This window comes from Fulvia fulva, chromosome 3 (assembly GCF_020509005.1).
Source record: "Fulvia fulva chromosome 3, complete sequence".
NCBI classification, from domain to species: domain Eukaryota; kingdom Fungi; phylum Ascomycota; class Dothideomycetes; order Mycosphaerellales; family Mycosphaerellaceae; genus Fulvia; species Fulvia fulva.
The window spans coordinates 4,010,931-4,016,930 of record NC_063014.1 but is presented as its reverse complement, the minus strand read 5'-3'; positions in this window follow the sequence as shown (position 1 = coordinate 4,016,930).

The following is a 6,000-nucleotide window of genomic DNA, read 5'->3' as shown; positions in this document are numbered from 1 at the left end:
TAGGAAGTACGAGTTCCTCGTTATACCCTTTAGGCTAACAAACGCCCTAGCCTTGTTTTAGTCTATAATAAATGAGATCCTAAGAGATCTACTTTAGAAGAAGGTCGTCGTATACCTCGACGACATCCTAGTCTTCTAAGACTCTAAGGAACAGCACGAAAAAGACCTAATAGAGGTCTTCGACCGCCTAAAGAAAGCTAAACGATTCTACTCCCCTAAGAAGTTCGACATTAGAGTCAAGTCAGTCACCTTCTACGGGCATTAGATCGAGAAGAATTCGATTAGGCTACTATAAGACAAGATCGACGCGATTAATAGTTAGCCTACGCCTACTAATATATAGTAGATTAGGTAGTTCCTTAGCCTCGTAGGCTACTACCGCCGCTTTATTAAGGGCTTCGCGAAACTCGTAGCACCCCTCTTAGATCTTCTTAAGGAAAGCGACGAGTCCCTTAGGCGGAAAAAGCGTCGCCTAGTACGATAGAACGCCTAGTACGTATACGCTTTTAAGACCCTAAAGCTCGCGCTAACCTTAGGGCCTATACTAATCCCGCCTAACCCTAAGAAGCCCTTTACAATTAAGACTAATACATTCAAATAGGCTATAGGCGCTGCTCTCTATTAAATAGGAGCTAATAACTAGCTATACCCTATGGCCTTCTCTAGAAGGAAGCTTTAGGGAGCCGAGCTGAATTACCTAGTTTACGAAAAGGAGGGCCTAGTAATTAAGGAAGCCCTCCGAACCTAGGATAACTACGTAGAAAATAGCTATACGGTCACGATCCTAACTAATTACTAGTCGCTTAGGTACCTTAATAGTACTAAGGGCCAGAGTAAGAGGATCGTACGATAGGCTAAAGAGTTTTAGTAATACAACTTAGACATTAGGTATCGTAAGGGAGAAGAGGCGATCGTTCCCGATACGCTCTTCCGTCGGCCTAACTTTATCGGAGAAGGACCTACTAACCTAGCTTAGCCGGTTAAGCAACTCGTAGCTATAAGATTTAAAGCTAACGAGACCGACTTGTTCCCTAAACTAATGAGGTAGTTCAAGTTAACGGGATAGATACTAACTTACGGTCCCTACCTCGAGAGCTTGATTTAGGTACGAGAAGAGGAATTCGAGCTACTCCTACCGATCGACGAGTCTAAGGAACCTAGATTAGGCTTTATTCTTCTAGACAACAAGGGAATAGCGCCTTTCCTCGTACTAACCTAGCGTCTTGATCTAGTGAACTACGTATACTAGCGATACGGACACTTTACGGCGCCCGGGCTAATAGGTCAGCTCGAGACAAGAGCCTAGTAGCCTAGTATAAGAAAGGACGTACGAAAGTTTATCGAATCCTACCCTAGATACTAGCTAACGTAGAAAAAGAAGCCTAATAAGCCTAAAACACGCGAGCCGCGGTTTTACTAGGTTAACGATAAGCTTAGGCCCTTCGAGAGATAGGCGATTAATGTCGTAGGGCCTTTACCGAAGAGTCTACTAGGGAACGAGTACATTATTACGGCGATATATTGCGCTACGGGTTAGCTAGTCGCTTAGGCCGTTTCGCGTACGGATACTAAAGCGACTATAGTATTCCTATATAAGAGAATCTATTAGGACTACGGGCCACCCCGCGAGCTCCTCTTAGCTAATAGTAAGAACTTCCTAAGTAGGGTTATAAGCTACCTAATAAAGTAGTTCAAGGCTAATTATCGTCTAGTATCCCTATATTATCCTATAACGAATAGGAAGGTAGAAAACCTAAACGGTATACTAGGATCGATACTAACGAAGCTATATATTAGTAACGATATTAGGCTATAGGATACCTTCCTACCTAGAGCGATCTACTATACTAGATACCGCTAGTATATAACAACCTACGTTAGCCCCTTCTACCTTATATATAGCTAACACCTACGAATCCTAGAAGACGAGAACGAGCTACGAGCTAAGAATGTCTTAGTTAACGACTATAGGAACTATATCGTCCGCGTCCGCTATACGCGTTAGCTCGTAAATAAAAGACTACTTTCTCGAGCTTAGACTAGGAACCTAATAAGTCTAAAGTTGCTTCCGCCGGAGGTATAGCCAAGACGTAAAGTCGGAGAATAGGTCTTACTAATAAACCTAGATCCGCGTAAGCTAGAACCTAAGTACTTTAGACCCTATAAGATCCGTAAAGCGAGCTTCCTAGGGACGTATACACTTTAGACCCCTACGGGTAGGATTCTAAGGCATCTCGTCTATAGGAATAGGCTTATATTAGCCGTATATAAGGATCTAGCTAAATTCTAGTATCGGTATCTAGCTAGGAGACTTCTAGATAGGTCCGGTGTTTTAGAAGATAAGCTAGAACTTAAGGAAGTTCTAGGCACTAGTTAAGACACGAGTCTTAATCTAAAGGACCTTTTAACTATACCGGAGGCTAAGTGGTTAAGGAAACAAGTTAAACTCTAGACTACGAAAGAACGTAGCTAGCCTTACGTAGGAGCGCGAGGGTTCTTAGTAGAGGAGGAAGGTCAAAGAAGAGAAGCTGACTTACTAGAGCAAGTTTAGCGAGACCTAAGAGTTACGAAGAATACTTAGAGGAAAAGAAGCGAGCAAAAGACTTTAGCTAGAGCACTTAGGTCTTAAAGGCGATCTTATTAGATTAAGTTAAGAAGAGTAGGCGAGGAGTAAGATTAGGTAAATTCCCTACTACTCGAGAAGGACACTTAGGAAGATCGTTAGCCTCTATAATAAGCAAGTCCTTAGGAAGCTATCCCTACCCTAGCTAAACCCGCTAAGGTCCCGTAGGAGATGCCGGTTAGGGAGATTAAAGTGTTTAGCTCGACGCTCTATCCCTAGGCCGACGAAAAAGAGTCAGCCCTACCTTAGGGAACATTGCTTAGATTAAGCGTAGCGGACGAAGTTATAGCCGAACCTAAAGCGGCTAATAGCCTTTTAGATATAGATATACCGGACTTAGTAGACCCGGAGGTTAGATAAGCTAACCTATTATAGTAGCTACTTTAAGAAGCCGAGGCAGTAGCTAAGACCGCTCGCCTAAAGGGACTAAGGTAGCGGATAACGAAGAAGAAATTATAGGAGTAAGCCTAGTTACCGAAGCGGCGCTAAGGGAGTTAGGTCGTAAGAATTATTAATTAGGGTTGTTAGTCTATAGTACTCTTAAGTTAGGCTACTCGGCTACCTATCGCTCGTATAAAACAAGAACGTAGTACTAAATTATAAAGTAGCCTCGGGCTTATTATTATCTAGGCTCTTAGAGCCTTACTTCTAACCTAGGAACCGGAAATTGCTAGGTACTACCTCTAGATCCTCTCTATTATCATCCTCTATTATCGGTATAGGCGAACGAGCTAAGGAGCTAGATAGAACTATAGCCCCTCTCGGCCTCTCGGTAATCGAGCCGAATCGTAAAGTACGTCTAGTCGCGATTGACCGCCTAAACCGCCTAGCTACTAGAAGAACGGGAGGACTAGCTATACGACCGTAGACCGTAGGCGAGGTCACGACCGCCTCGCCCTTACCCTTAGAGTCTTCTAGGAGAGGCGTCTATACCGGAATCTCGCGGAGCTGCCTAACGTAGTCGGAGGTATTACTTAGACCCTCCTACGGCTCGTTACGGTCTAGGGTATAGCGCGGCGACATCTACCGAGGGCTACGCCGAGTCCTAGGAGCCGACTTCTTCTTAGCTAAGGCCGCGGGCTTCTTACTAGCTAAAGACACGGGCTTCTTACTAGGAGGCTTCCTAGGCACCTTAGGTATACTAGCGGACTTACTAGGCTTAGTTAGTAATACGAACAAGCCGTCGTCCTCCTTATCTAAGGTGTTCTCCTCCTAGCTAGGTCCGTTCGTATTAGTCTCGGCGTTCTCGCGAGTAAAGGCGCGGACGTAAGCTAAGTTAGCCTTTAACGCGGCCTTTAGGCGGCTAGCGGCGTCGCGGGTAGTATAAGGCTTACGACTAACCTAGAAGACTAGACTATATATAGCTAGGGTCGGGGCGTTAATCTAAGCTAGATTACGATACTTAAACTTAGTATTCTAGAACTAACTAGACTCCGTGACCTAAGTAATATCGTAGGCCTAGAGAAGATTAGAGAAGTTAGCTACCTTACTAGGGGTGACTAGGCGCTTAGAGTCCTTTGACCGGGAAGACCGCTTAGTATAGCTAGACTTAGTACGAGACCAGCTACGGTCGTAGGTAGAGTACTTACTAGTCTAGAAACAATTAGTATAGCCGCCGCGCTCGATAAAGGTAAAGTCGCCTATAGTATTAGGCTTAGGATCCTCCTAGTCGCATTTCTCTAGCTTACTACTCGGTAGTCTAAGTTACTAGTACTTAGTAAAGGTTCCTAGCGGACGCTCGGCATCGCCCTTAGAACGGTAGCTTTGTACGTATCGCGTAGATCTAGAGCGGCCGCTATAGTAGCTAAAGACGATCGCCGCTAGCCTAGTTTATACGGTATATAGTCTAAAAGCGACAGGCTGCCTTAGAATACCGCCCTTAGGGACCTCTTCGAGGACGTCGAAGTCGGAGTCTAACGCGGCTACTAGCTTTAGAACGCCGCTAAACTAGAAGCGGCTATAGTATAAAGGGAGTATATAAATTATCTTAAAGAATCTAGCTCCTCCGTCGATCCTTAGACACTAGCGCGCGATACGGGCTAACTATAGCGCGGTCTAATCGTCTAGCTTAATAACGTCGCGAGAGAACTAGACTTTAAACTAGAAGGCGTAGAGCCGAGTCTACTAACCGGCTAACTATCCGGTAGGTATATCCGGAAGGCGCGTCTTAGTACGAACGGGGAGCCGCGGGGAGTTATTTAATACGGCCGAAGTGTAGGTAGCGGTAAGGGCGTCTATCTGAGCTATTAACTCCTTGCCTTAAGGAGAGCGCGGGACAGAAGCTATAGTGAGCTATAAGGAAGAAAGGAGTCTAAAACACGTTAGTATTACTACGTTAACGCCGATACCGCGGCGCGGCTTATATACCTTAATCTGATTAAGAATAAGTTAGCTAAGGCTAAAGAAGGTTAAGGAAGAAGCTACCGAAGGGCGAAGAGGTTGTTAAGGACTTAGTAAGCTTAAAGGTTAATATTCGTAGTCAGATTGATTTAGAATAAGAGCGTACTTTTGTACTTACGTTCTATACGAGCTACCTAATACTACGAGCTTCTAACGATATAGGAAGGCGCGTATAGGCGTAAGAAGCTCGCGGCGAGGTCATCTGACGGAGTCAGTGAGCTCGTAGTGAGCTTAGGCAGTAGAGTTAAGCCGCGTAAGGTAGTTATATATACGGAGTAAAGTAAGCTAAAGGGTCGTAGGCTAGGAAGCTATAACGAAGTAAGCTAAAGCTTTAGGATCTCTTTTGTTATCGATTCAAGTATATAGGCGATCAGGCTAGCCGCCTCGGGCTGACATAGGTATATTAGGGTCTAGTAGGGGAGGATATAACGTTCTTATCTAAACATACCGCCGGCTTAGCGCTTAGCTTTATATTTAGAGTTTTCTTAGGTAGCTTTCCTATATCTCAGATTTATACTCGCTAAGGTTCTTATAGTAACTACTAGCGGCCGTCAGTTACTACCTAGATCTAATATCTTAAGGACCGTATTCTATAAGGTGACGGTTGTTAGGTAGAGGTTTAGAGTAGTTAGGAAGCTTTACGCTTAAGATACTAGTATAATCTCGACCTATCTATTGTTTCCGAAGCGTAGGGATTTTTATGTCCTTATTAAATAGAATCGGGCTATAGTATTCCTTAAGCTACGGAAGTATATAAAGGAGCTTAGATTTACTATAGTCCCGTCGGAAGTTGAACTAAGGGGGATTTAGATCGGTCTTCTTTCCTAGGTACTACTAGTTGTTCGTCGCTAAAAAGACATACCCTTATAAGATAAGGAATAGCATCGCGGGGCACCTATTAGCCTAATGTTCCGTACTACTATAGTTATAACAGTACCTATTAAGCGCTTTAGACTACTCGCGGTTCTATAACTACG